We start from the raw sequence: 14,223 nt of genomic DNA, 5'->3' as shown, positions 1-14,223 counted from the left end.
CCGTCTGTTTTTGGGTTCATATCTGACAAATGTAATTAGTTCCCACATGATCTACTGACATATTATTTTTTGCATTTTTGCTCTGATAATGTATATAATGTTGGATAATACTGTAATAGGAATAAGGATGTGTTAACTCCTTCTGCAATATTTCATCAGCAGATAACACATATTGTATAGACCAATTTGAAGCATATAAACTACTGGAAATTTACTGCATTGTATGGCAGTTTTTCATCAGCATTATCATCGATATTCCCGTCTTGTGACAAGGTTTAACTGACATTTAGTATCTGTTTGAGAGCTCTCTTTTCTGCCATGATTTGTGTGGTATCAATATATCAGTATATATCTGTTCACTAAAATAAAGTGCTTCTTGTTTGTTTTAAGAAGAAGGGGTTCCCTCTTCTAAAAGCTGAGCAAAGACATACAGTAGGCTACCAGCTCTCTTACTCTCAAGTGTGAGTTGGAATGCTGAAAGAAACTTCTACATCTATGATGATTAGGGTGATCTAGTGTCATTACTGGTGTTTTTATTTTTTTAAAAGCCCACATCTTTCTGAGGAGTCTAACTGTATAAGCTCCAGTGCTGAAGAGCCAGCCCATCCTCGATTGCCCTACTCAGCACTGATGAGACACTGTGCTCAGTGTTTGTATTCGCATCAAAAGCAATTACTTCAACATGCTCAAGTTTCAAATGTGAGTGAATGACTATATACATCATGCCTTCTACAGACAAAGTGTAGTCATCATTGTTTCCATTGTTTTCAATCTTTCTTAATTTCAACTTATTTCCAAAATTCCCTGTTATTTTCCAGTTCCACCCCAGTGTGTTAGCTCTGAACTATAAATTATGTCACTCTGCCACTGGGCTTCTTGCTCATTATGGCTAAACTGATAACAGATGCAGAGAGCCTTTAACTGTTAAAACATTTAAACACTAAACAGCTGACTATGCCAGAGCTTTTAAAGGGCTAGCACACAAAATAATCAATTTGAAGCTAAAAATCAATTCCTTTAGCCAGGTCGTTGTAAAACACACCAACACAGTCACCATTACTTTGATTCTGTAAAGGATGCTACTGTTGCAAGGCTGGGAGGTTCAAAGCTCTTGCTGAAATTCAAATCTAACACACAGACTGATTTAGTGAAAGGAGTTATAACCCCTCCTTTGTCTCTAATGGGTCAAACCACCAACTGTAGTGTAGTTTTCCACCTTTTCAAATGGTGCACATAAAAGCCAAAAGTGAGACTCACTGTTTAACAACTAGCACCATTATCTTTGTTTGCTTGCATTGGTTTTAGCTGTTTTCCCATTTCCTATGTTTTCCCAGTTACACCCTTGTGTGTTAAAATATATCTAGTTTTACACAGGGCATGATGTCATTCGACCTGCTGGTCTTTCCCACATTCATGGCTCAGCTGATAACACATATGGCAGAGAACTGTTAAAACATGGGTGTGTTGCAGCTTTAAACTCCTAACCCATATCAACCTTCCCTGAGAAACAGAGTGAGGAGGGGATTTGGCAAAGAAAACAGGTCCCTTTTTCCCTCACCAGCAACCATCAGCTTTAAAGCTCATCTAGACTGTGATTACCTTGGCTGAATACAGTAACCCAGCCCATGTTGTTGTAGGCAGGCTACAGCTGTGCCTCACTCCATAAAACCTGCAAAAATCATTTCATAGTCATTCCCTTTACCTTGCTGGCTTACGAAACTAAAAACCCCACTTGAATAAATCAGCAGGAGTGCAGGAGCCTTTTAAAATGGTCAGACAGAGTTAAGCTGTTGAATTCCATATACTGTTGTGCCTGATATTTGTTTGACATCAGTATAGGCTGTGGTTGCACATTTGATCCAGACTTCTGTACAAACCAAACACTACTCCACCAACAGCCCAGTGAAAAGTCAGACGCTTTCATTCAGTAAATCTGTGCTGTGAGTCAAAGTAACTAAAGTAGACTCTCCATACATACATAAGTGGATGATTATGCGATAACATCTGACTCACCAACTGGTCTTTTGTGGTTCTGCAGCACACTAGTAGCCTATTCTTACTCTGTGTCAAACACCATTGAACTAAGTCTGGTGCAAAGTAAATAGTAAATATAACTTCATACAGCTGTGCTAATTAAAACTAATACAGAGGTTAGCTGTATGTGGGGGAAATGAGAAGGACACTGAAATGAACTCAAGTCCCACTGGGGCACTCACAGGATAAGCTCAGCTGATATGGACCCTTGAGAGGAAGTTGGACTTGTTTATGAAGGAAATGACATCATTGGGCTTGGATCAGACGATGACCTCATGCTGACAAGATAATGACTGAGAGAGAGAGAGAGAGACAGAGAGAGACAGAGAGAGCACTGTTTAGTTTAGTTGCAGCAGTCATGTGCAGATGAAAGTTTAACAAGTGCACTATGGTTATTTTAAACCTCAAAGCCGAGTGCTTAATAGCTTTGGTGAATGGCTGCTAAGCAACATTATCTGATTTTAATACGATAATGTCAGACTAATGGTGTGTCTCTTGATTTGCTAGTCTTAAACAAACATTCAGTATAAAAACGTAGGCCACATTTTCTCATACAGTAAAAATGTGAGGAATTGGTTATACCAGTTGCCATGTATCTTCAATGCAGTACATACTGTGTTGTCTCAAATAGATATATAGATCGTGTTCAAAGATGGGAGGACAGAAAATGCCTAAAGTGTGCTCATTTCTCAACAAACATTCTGCATTGCAAGCATTAATGCAACAGGTGGTAAAGATTTATTGTGAGATACTGTACAACCTATGTGTGTCAAATGCTCAGATATTTGATGTCACTTGTGGATGGAGTGGACGTAATGAGCGTGAGCAATCGGCAGAAATATGTTTAATTCAAATTTTGGATGTTAAATAATCTGGTGAGGAATTTCAATGAATGTCTATGCAGAACATTTAATCTTGGACAACCTCGATTCCTGATGGATTTGGATAAACATGATTTTCCGGTAAGTAAAAATTATTAGAAGATAAGCAACCTATTTCTGGTTCTGTGTTGTACAAGTTATTTATTCTTTTAATGTAGCTTTTCCAAGCCTTTTCACTCACACAAGGGACCACTGCAACTTTCCAAAACAACATTCTGTTGCTCCGCACTTTCTATAAACTGCTCTGTGACGACCTCTAATTGTCCAGGGGATTGGGACAGCGTGATTGAAAATAAAAATCCTTCACGCCAAAAAAATTACTAGAGGGGGTTTGGAGGAGCTGTTGGACCTCCCAAGAGCAGAGCTGGACTAAAGCCCAAAACAAAGCTTGCTGCTGGGTTAAGGATCTTAGAATATGTTGGATTATGGAGCCAGAGAGGCAGAACATGCCCGGGGACAGTGGTGGAAAACTAATACTGATTTTGGCTACAGAGGGATACTGGGTTGTGTGAGAGACAGTTTGTTCTGTGTTGTTAGGATAATGACACTATTCAGGGGATAAAAATAATGGATTTTAACAGGGGGAGTCTACCGTTAGCCAACAGTTAGTTTACAGTGCAGACAGCTGTTTTCCCTGCATTAGTCCATGAGTGGTAGTCTAACATAATTAAAAATGATCACCAGTGTTAAAAGAAATAAAGCTATGATATAGTAAATACTGCTAGAATAGCACCAGTGTTTTGTGAATCAGAAATTCAAATGTGTGGCACAATATCTGGCATAGTAAAATTAAAAAATATAAATTAAAAAAAGCACAGATGATGTGAAAAAGAGTCATGTTTTGTGGAAGTGTTCCAGGAGATTACAGTTTTTCTCCATTGGTTTGGCTCATTTCTTGAAACAAAAATTACATTCTCAAAACATCATGGACAAACCTCCAAACCACTTGGCAATTGTTCACAACAGAATTGAATTTCTCATTCATTTCATCAAATTGCAAATGTCTAAGTACATGTCTCAATGTCTCAGTACATCTTTGCAAATGATTAAGTACAGGTAGCCTACATTTAGCACAATTTTCAAGTGAATAGATCTTGTTGATCTAAACTGATTGTTGATTCTGCAGTCTAATGGTTGTTCACTCCAAAACGTGATAGCGTCATTTCATTGTATAAGTCATCACATGCACAATAGTCTGTTCAATTGTCAAAATTTGTCAAGAACATAATACCATGAATACCATATATGAATCCCTTGGAACATTTGATAAATTTATTACAGCAACTGACAGTCAGGTGAAACTAGAACTTGACTAACGAAGGAGGAGTGTCACACATCTCAGATGACCAATCAAACAGTATGTTTAGTTACCTGACAGGTTCTGTCCATTACTGTGAATGTATGTAAAGAGCTTGACCATGCAGTACCAGTACAATTTCTGAACATGGAGGCACCTGGCCAAGTAAATGAACAAGGGCAACTGCCTGCTCGAGGAAGAGGAAAAAGAGGAAGAGGAGGAGGAGGAGGAGTAAAGGTGCGTGGTGGTGGAATAGGGGGAAGAGGCAGAGGAGCACGAAGACACCATGCTGTCCCGGACGAAATTTGGGCCACAATTATAGACCATGTCATCAACCATGGCCTCACAATGGCGGAGGCAGGTCGCAGAGTGCAGCCTAATGTGCCTCGCTCTACAGTCTCCTCCATCATCCAAACCTTTCGCAGGGAAAACAGGTATGTAGTCAGTCAATGATGGAATTATATGTTGTATAGGACAGGACACTGTGCATAGAGCAAGAAATATATTTATTTACACGTTTGCCTATTCATTTAGTGTGTGTGTGTGTGTGTGTGTGTGTGTGTGTGTGTGTGTGTGTGATATCTTACCTCAATGGGATGTTATGATACTAAAAATGAAAAGAAAAACATTGGAGTATTGATGATACAGTTTACAGTAGTATAATGCCATCACATTGAGACAGATCTGCGCTGCAATCCTACAAGACAATGCCATATTCCAAAATGTCAACTCTATAAGCATCTCCACAATAGACCGGATATTGAAGAAGAATCTGATGACAATGAAGCAAATTTACAGGGTACCATTTGAGAGGAACTCTGATAGAGTGAAAGAGCTGCGGTACCAGTATGTACATGTAAATCAGTTACTGGTTGTCCCTCATTATAACCTTTTTTACAATTACAGCTTTGGTGCATTTCTCGAATCATCCTTAACATTTGCAAAACAGTAAGTGCATTTCTCAAAACAGGTAGTACAAACGGCACAACATAATGGTTTACCTGCAAAAGCCCATAACTTGCTCAAAATCCTTAGTCTATCTCTCAAAAGCAAATCTTTATGTCATTGAACTTGTCAGTGCCATCAGAACAACAAGTCCTTGTGTCTTGTTTATGAACAAGCAAGTCAAAATGTTTAGCCATCTTGTCAATATAACAGTGTACTCTGTAAGTATTTTCTGATGTACATTTTGGCTAAGATTTTGATGACAATGATTGAAAATGCACAAGGCTACACTTTTTTTTGTATGGTATATATCACTTTCACCAGTACAAAGTTATACATTGCAGGAGAGAGGACAGGAATCACAGCTATGCTTTTAATGTCCGTACTGTAATTTGTTGACAGAGCATGACATTGTAATACAGAAAAGAAAGAGACAGGACTGTTGCATATCTTTATCAATTCAGGTTTACACATTTACAAAAAAATTCTAATAGACATGTATAGAATGTCTATCTATATATATTTCTGCTCACTGTGTATTGTTACTGTTTACTGGTATTGAGTATTGGTATGAGTGTTGCTATTGTGATGTTGTTGTGGTCTATTCTTACTTTGTTTATGGTCCTTAAGAAACAACATTTCGTTTAGCTATGTACTTGTAGGCAAAGGATATGAATGAAGTATTTTAACTTTCATTTTTGATAACGTGTTCAACCATTTTGAATGTAGTGACTAATGCAATGAACTTATGTCTAGATGTTTTGGGGGGTAAGATTATTCAACAGAGACTGGTATAATTCATTGTGATCAGCAGGACATAACCAATTGATAATGTAGGAAACAGCAGACAATTGTACATAATCATTTGAATCAGTGTGTCAAGTCATTTGCAATTTTTTTAAAACAATGAGAAAGTGCTTTTATGATGTGCACAAGTGACAAGATGATGTGGAGGTTGAACAATTAGTTTTGGGAATTTCAATTCTGATCTGAGAAATGCACCAAAGCGACTGAGAAAAACTGTAAGCGGTGGTTCCCTATTTTTTTTGGCTTCAGTACCCACTTTACCTGATTTGTGTATCCAGGTAATCCAGGTATGAAAGTATTTGATTTATCTGACTTCAACACTTCGCCTAAAAACTGCAGCTTACTGTATGATGCAATTATCATTGTAATCCTTATTTTGAAGAATATAACATACAATAAGAAAAGGGGTCAAAGAGCTGCAATTAGTGCCTCCCATGTAAATCTATCTAATCCTGTGGGTTTTACTGTAACATTTCAGTAAGTCTAGTCATTGGTGATTTTCCCCCTCCCCTTTCTGTCAAATACCCCTTGTAGTAGGGGTACATGTACCCCAGGTTTGGAACCACTGGAGTAGTGGCCAGTAGTATATTGAACTTGTGGAGAAGATGGAACATTCCTATGTAATTGTCTGTAACTGTAGTGTATGACTCCATATCTGAGAATGGTGTGGCCACTCACATCCCCAGTCTTGGCCCATACAATACACAGAAGATCCTCATCATCTTGGACCGCCTTCATTTGGATTTGATCCCTGAAAATGAGAGAGGTCTCGTAGGGCCTCACTTACCACAATATGTCATTGTATGGGACAATGCGAATTTCCACCGTGGCCCGCTCATCAGGGCCTGGTTCACTACTCATCCAAGGATGGTCATGGTGTTCCTACCACCTCACTCTCCTTTCCTCAATCCTATTGAGGAGTATTTCTCTGCTTGGAGGTGGAGAGTGTATGAGAATCGGGCTCAAGATCAGAGGTCCCTGCTCCATGCAATGGACGCTGCGTGTGAGGATATTACAGGAGATTAGTGTGGGGGATGGTTGCAACATGCACGCCGTTTCTTCCCTTGTTGCATCGCAAGGGAGAATATACGCTGTGATGTGGACGAGAATCTGTGGCCAGACAGCAGCGTGTGGATGGCCAGGAGGGTGAGAACGGTGGCCAGGAGAGGGAGGGTGAGGACCGCGAACCAGTGAAGAACTGTTACCTGTGAAACTCCAGCTTTATTTACAGCACTGTAGGCTGAATATAATTTTCATTGTTTTTTGTTTGAGTGTTTATATTACAGTATATTATGCTGTATACATTTTCTTTTTACTCTGATGCATGGAAGTTACTTTATGTGTGTGAATAAAGTACCCTAAAATCCTATTCTTACCCTAAAGTCCTATTTCTTTTTTTCAGTTTTATACACAATTGTATTCTGTTAGCTAGACAAAAAACAGTACATTAACCATTTTCAATGAAGGACTGGGCTAAAACTGAAAGGTGGACATGAGGGATATTTCTGTGGTCCTCTGCCATAGTGACAAAACATCTAAAGATTTTGATTTGCGGTGCTTACACAATGCCAAAGGGAGGAAGAATTTTGGGGGCACTGACTGTTTAAATGAGAAGGAAATTTAGTTTTGACACATGAGTGAACTGTTTTGGGAGAGGTATGAGCTTTTGCAGGTGAACCATGGTGTTGTGCCTAACCATCCACGTTATTCTGGCAAAAGCACTAAGAGTGTTGAGAACGTCCGGTCTGTTTCAAGAAATGAGCCAAAGCAATTGAAGGATTTTCTTGGCACTGACTCTTTATATGGGAAAGGAATTTAGTTTTGAAGCATGAGTGAACAGTTTTGGGAGAGATATGAGCTTTTGCAAGTGAGCTATACTCATTTCTTGAAACAAAAATTACATTCTCAAAATTATCTTATAGTTTTGAGAATGTAATTTTTGTTTCAAGAAATGAGCCAAACCAATGGAGAAAAACTGTAATACAGGTGTGTAGTAATTGTAATTGACAATATCAGCATAATATAGTAAGTTTCAGTTTTAAAACTACACTTTCAGAAGGATTTAAATTAAAATAATCATCAAAACTCTGAATCCTTATCAAAAGGACCAAAGAACTAAACCTAATTAGAGATGTGATGTTCAGAGTTCTGGGTCTACCCCTGGGGTATTTTCCCAGTTGGACCTGGAAAACCTTCAGTGTAAGGGTGGAAGTTTTCCCTTCAACTTCAACAAATTAGTGTTGGAGGAAACATGCCACCTGGATTGTCTTTTTTATCAACAACAAGGAAATGTTAGTTAATGTAATGCAAAATTTTATTGAATGTATTGTATTGAACCGTGTGCTGACGATGTATGTCATTTGCTTTCTGCCATATATACATACAAACTTGCTGTACGATATCCGCTCATAGTGCCTAAAGCATTATCAATGTTTGTCACAGCGGTTGGTTAGGGAAAGATCGTATTTAATGGAGAAAAAGTCCACAGTGACTTGAAGCAAGTGACTCAACATGTTTATTTTATTGAAATTCAACCAAAACCAACATTTTCACTTACCTTAACCAAAGTGCATTTGTTGCCTAAACCTACACAGGCAGGACTCAGTCCTGTGCTTTGCATGTTTGCCATTCACTCCAACCATCTCCCTATGACTCCTGTGAGAAACAGAAAGCTAGTGCTTCAGTCACTCAAAAAAACAATGTCTATCTTATCATCAGAACATGGTTGTGAAACAAATTAGTATAACTGTAATTTCTAGGAGACAGAGTTGATGCATCACAGTGTTTGTACAACATGGTGAGTTGAAGACATGATCACATTTTAATAGGTAAGCAAACTCTTGTCCTGTGCAAACACTCTTTAGCGCAGCTAAGTCTGGTATATTTCCACTGTTATATTTTAAACCTTTATAATTATAGAGATATAGGTTTTACCAATAGTGTAGTATGTGTTTTTCATTGGATGGTAGTAAATAGTAAGAAAATATCTTTGGTGTATTAGGGTTATGATAAGATTTAATTACAGTAATGGCCACTGTGTGAACCAGCAGTTCACACTACATTCTCATGGCCTTGCACAAGCAAGTAACAGAAAGGTTGGGACAGGTTCAGGATAATTTACCAAAAAAGTAAATTACAGGACATAATCATATAATAACTCCTGGAATGCACTGCACATCACAGACTGACTTTGAGGCTATCTAAGGTGTCTATGAAGATTCTTAGTCATCCAGGTCATAGTTATCCAACGAAGGTTAAAATCAAGGGCAACTGGACTTGGTTGAAGATACTGGAAGACGTTTCGTCCCTCATCCAAAGGACTTCTTCAGTTCTGACTGACTGGCAGGCTATCTAAGGGTTTTTTTTTTTATTAAAGTTGTATACTTCCACATAAATGTTTCAGTCAATATATGTCACACAAATATAGTGCATTTCTAAGGAAAACATTCTCAAAAGGCTTGTCAAGGATTATTCTGCCAGGTCTAACGACAAAGAAGAAGTGAGAGTTAATTTACACAAACAGAATGGTCCCATCTGGCCTGATTAACATACTACAATGCTAATGCTAACTTTTAATGGTGTGATCATCTCATGTGCTCATTTTCACTGAATTCTTAATGCAAAATTAGCATATTAGAACAACATATTGTCTCTTAGTAGCCCAGGGGCCCGATGCAAGGGGGTGTCAGATTCCATTTTTGTCTTGAGCTACAGTTTTAACAGTAGAGCATAGAAACAAAAGATCACATAAAAGCACGTGTCCTTGGATAAGAATGTAATTTGATTCTAACAGAACTGTCAAAGTCAATTAAACCAGCAATGTGTTGCAGAGGTGTTTTCTCTTCAGAGTACATTCAGAATAAACACAACAGCTGTCATTAATGTGTATCCAGGTGAGTAAATTTAATTCCCTCTGTGTTTTGCTCAATGTCTCCAGTAAATGTATTTGAGTTAATTAAAAACTGTATAATTTGTGCTCTCCCAAGCATTTTTTAAGTCAGCAGAACCATCATAATGTCTTTTTCAAAAGCAGAATACTTTACAGGAAAGGTATGATGTGAGATTTGAAATCTAATGATTAAAATGCATGCAGCACAGACTGCAGTTTCCCACCCACCCACCCGCACCTCCACACACACCAAAACACTGTCCTCTGCAGAATCTGTCGCACTAATAAGTCACAGTGTCTCCTCATGCAAGGAAGAGGAAACATAAAATAAAAATGCAAACGCCGGCAATAGCCTTTTAATGTTGCTATAAATAAAGTAGGACCAACAAAGGTAGCTGTAGTGGAATAACTCCCTCTGTTAGCACAGACACACACTCACACAGACAGACAGACAGACAGAGAGAGATAGATGGATAGATAAATGGATAGATAGATGGATAGATGGATAGATAGATAGAGAAAGACAGATAGATGCACTATAGTCAGAAGGATAAAAAGACAACCTGCGGAATGTGCGGAAACAGTAAACAGTACAACTTAATGTCAGGAGACATATATCGCCCTCCGCTTACATACTGTATAAAGTAATTACTAGTTAGTGGATACATTTTGATATATAGTATGTTACCTCAGCTATTGTTTCTCACAGTAACATGTCAGATCATGTGGATGATATAGATAAGAGCTTTGATTAGTGTTTGTGTACTTCAGTCACACGTGCACGCAGGCCTCAGACCACCATTGGATGCGATAATAACTCAAGGAGAGATGACAAGGACAGGCTTTCTTTTCAGCCCAGAGAAAGAGTTAGAAAGAGACGGAGAATGAGCTAGGAGGGCTGAAGACAAGTGGGAAGAGGGAGAGGGGAGGAGGGAGGCAACATATTTCACCTCCATTCACCTGCTGACATGGCCTCTCAAAGAAACCTTTCATTAGACCTTCAGAACAGTCAGCTTAGTCTGTCCAATTCTGTCAATTTAGCTGTCATATTACACTGGCTCACTTTCTGCTCTTTCATCTAGAGGGGATTTTTTTATCTCGTGATTTTTATATGGATGATTGGCAAAAGAGGTGTGTGTGCGCAAAGCCTCAGAAGCCAAATCATCTAATACAGTTAAGTGATTTAAGGTGTGCATGGTTAACCTGCACACACCTGAATCCACCCTGGCAGAAAAGGTACTAAAGGAAGTAAGAGAGCAATTCATCACTTTAAAAAGTGTCCTTGCATTACCTAAGCATTGAAGAGCTTAAAATGCCTCTGCAGACAGTGTTTCTTTAACTGTTTTCCAGGGTTTAAAATGGGTCATGACCCATATTTTATTCACATATACTTATCACGTTGAGGTTTTTTTTTTTAGGTTTGGATTGACAAAGAGTTAAACAGCCATGGTTCATAACAGTTTTGAAAAGACTTTTTGGGGATTTGGGTGGGGCTAGGCTCAATCTTTCTTGGCTTGAGTTGAGCTTTGCGGCAGATATGTTTAGTTCACATATGGGATCTCAATGGGTCCTTTCAGAAGGTGATAATTTAGTCTGCCAACACCTCTTCTAAATCATTAACTTAAGGGAAAGTTAGCCAAGCCATCTTATTTTTTCACATAGTTGTGCAGTGAGAGGAATGCTCAAAGCATACACAGACAGAGGGCCTATGAGCGATATACAGAGAGAGAGAGAGCGAGAGAGACTCTCAAAGCTTTCACCTTAAAATAGAGCACATCAATAACATTCTGATGTTGATGTAAGACTTGAGAGGATTGGCTGGTTTCACTTTCCACAGAACAAGCTCAAACTACCCTCCTGTCTCTCGCAAAAGTGTTTTAGGCCACCCACATATCATATAGAGTCTCTATATACTCAGCAGCTAAAGAGTGGTGTCAGCAACTTCTCATACTATCCTGTTGCCTCTCTCTTTCTCTCTCAACTTCCTACTTATACCCTGTCTGGTTAAGCTTACATTCACAGCTTTAACCACTTTTATATATGTTAAGATTAAATAGTAAATAATGAACATACACAACAATGGTTTTGTTATACATATCAACTCTCAAGGTCTGCAAAACAGCTATATCGTATTTCAATATTATTTCTTTATCTTAACCTTTTAGGAAACTTTTTGAGTTTTGAGAGATGCCCAGCTGGGACCAATTTTAACCCATCAGTACAGTTCAGTATTCCTGAACAAATTGGGCATAGCGTACAAATAAAATGCGGAGGGGGTGGTGGGCAGAGACTCGGTGCACTGTTGTGTGTTTTCACTGTACACATGATCACATACATTTCTGTTGGCATATGATGTTAATTCAGGCATACTGTGTGCAAACATAAATGCTTTTCATGCTCAAAACTGACTTGCATGTGTCTGCTTGGATTTGACATTTGGTTCACTCAATTCTCTGGCCTCTCTCTGTATATGATGAAATGGCAAGATCCGATGGTCCCACCCCCCCCATTGTCACCCGCATCCCACCCTTGGTAGCACTTGCCGTGCCAACTATAAAAAGCAGAATACTGGTTAACAGTAGCCACAGTTTGTGCCTCTCACGCACAGCTGCTGGTCGTAGAAGTAGAGCTGCTATTGAAGCTACAACACAGGTACCAACACAGTGACTTTCTCAAACAGGCCATAAATATGCTTCTAGTGACACTCAAAACTCCACAAGACTTCCTGTTTTCCCAGGGGAGAAACATTTTTTTGAATATTCTAGTAGAGAGGGTTCTAGCAGAATTTGAGGGTGTAGTTACCCTTTAAGCTCACTTTGGACAAGGTTACTTTACTGAAGGTCAGTTAAACAGCAATATCTGAAGTTACAGCAACCAATAACTGTGTCAATACAAACATGAAGTCAAGCAGGATCTTTCCTTCGGTACTGCACACATCATGAGGGTGCCATTTATTTTATTCAATATTCAATAATAAGGCAATGAGTTTGCAGCTGTGACTGCTTTTTTAAAACTGAACAGAGCTGACAATCCAGAGGCACCATAAAACTGTTTTTTAAACAGCCCCTCTGTTTTATTGAGCTCTGGTTTCCACAAACATCAAAGCTTGTTACTCCAACAACCGAACAGCTTTGCTTACAGTAGCCCAGCTGAAACTGGGAGGCATAGTAACTGCCATCCAATGCTGAATCCATTGTCACTCCAAGACAAAATTGTATTTTGCAAAAATGTTAGTAAATGCTATTTATTGCAAAATTACAGTAACTGAAATGTATGGACAAAAAGATCAAAATTTAAGAAGTCCACTATGTTTCTAAAAACTAAGAAAACTGAAATGTGAGTCCATCAGTAACATTAAAAGTCTTCTTAGTTGCTAAGCTTGGCCTCTGACCTCTATGTAAACTGAATTTAGGGGTCAATAAGTCATCATATTATAATGGTAACAACACGTTCAAATATGAGACTGAAATATGATGACATAAAGAGACAACAGAGCTATATCACACACTAAACTAATGTGTTTTATTTTGCATCCTATCCCTGTATTTGATTTCATTAAGTTTATTGCCATTATTCTCCCTGCAATTTCCAGTGATGTGACTATTTTCTTTCAAGGCTGCTCAGGAGTGTATATTTTAACTTTACAATTATTAATTTAGCTGACACTTTTATCCAAAGTAATTGCTAGTTGCAGAGGTCACACACCTCTGGAGCAACTAGGGACATACACTCACCTAAAGGATTATTAGGAACACCTGTTCAATTTCTCATTAATGCAATTATCTAATCAACCAATCACATGGCAGTTGTTTCAATGCATTTAGGGGTGCGGTCCTGGTCAAGACAATCTCCTGAACTCCAAACTGAATGTCAGAATGGGAAAGAAAGGTGATTTAAGCAATTTTGAGCGTGGCATGGTTGTTGGTGCCAGACGGGCCGGTCTGAGTATTTCACAATCTGCTCAGTTACTGGGATTTTCACACACAACCATTTCTAGGGTTTACAAAGAATGGTGTGAAAAGGGAAAAACATCCAGTATGCGGCAGTCCTGTGGGCAAAAATGCCTTGTTGATGCTAGAGGTAAGAGGAGAATGGGCCGACTGATTCAAGCTGATAGAAGAGCAACTTTGACTGAAATAACCACTCGTTACAACTGAGGTATGCAGCAAAGCATTTGTGAAGCCACAACACGCATGACCTTGAGGCGGATGGGCTACAACAGCAGAAGACCCCACCGGGTACCACTCATCTCCACTACAAATAGGAAAAAGAGGCTACAATTTGCAAGAGCTCACCAAAATTGGACAGTTGAAGACTGGAAAAATGTTGCCTGGTCTGATGAGTCTCGATTTCTGTTGAGACATTCAGAT

The 14,223-nt window shown here is 38.8% G+C and overlaps 1 long non-coding RNA gene across 3 annotated transcripts in view; it reads right to left on the bottom strand.

The window, feature by feature from the left end:
* The window catches only part of LOC123968362, a 99,715-nt gene that overhangs the window by 65,771 nt on the left and 19,721 nt on the right, over positions 1-14,223 (bottom strand). Inside the window, exon 1 of one of the 3 annotated variants that reach the window (XR_006824445.1) lies at positions 2,217-2,545. The exons of 1 other annotated variant lie outside the window; for it this stretch is intronic. This is a non-coding gene — a long non-coding RNA (uncharacterized LOC123968362). Of the gene's footprint in view, positions 1-2,013; positions 2,141-2,216; positions 2,546-14,223 lie in introns of those variants that run through there. One more of the 3 variants, XR_006824447.1, reaches the window with a different exon arrangement.

The sequence above is a fragment of the Micropterus dolomieu genome, linkage group LG03 (genome assembly GCF_021292245.1).
Source record: "Micropterus dolomieu isolate WLL.071019.BEF.003 ecotype Adirondacks linkage group LG03, ASM2129224v1, whole genome shotgun sequence".
Taxonomy (NCBI): Eukaryota; Metazoa; Chordata; class Actinopteri; order Centrarchiformes; family Centrarchidae; genus Micropterus; species Micropterus dolomieu.
Note: the sequence above shows the minus strand (reverse complement) of the source record. Positions and strands in the feature narration are given on the sequence as shown.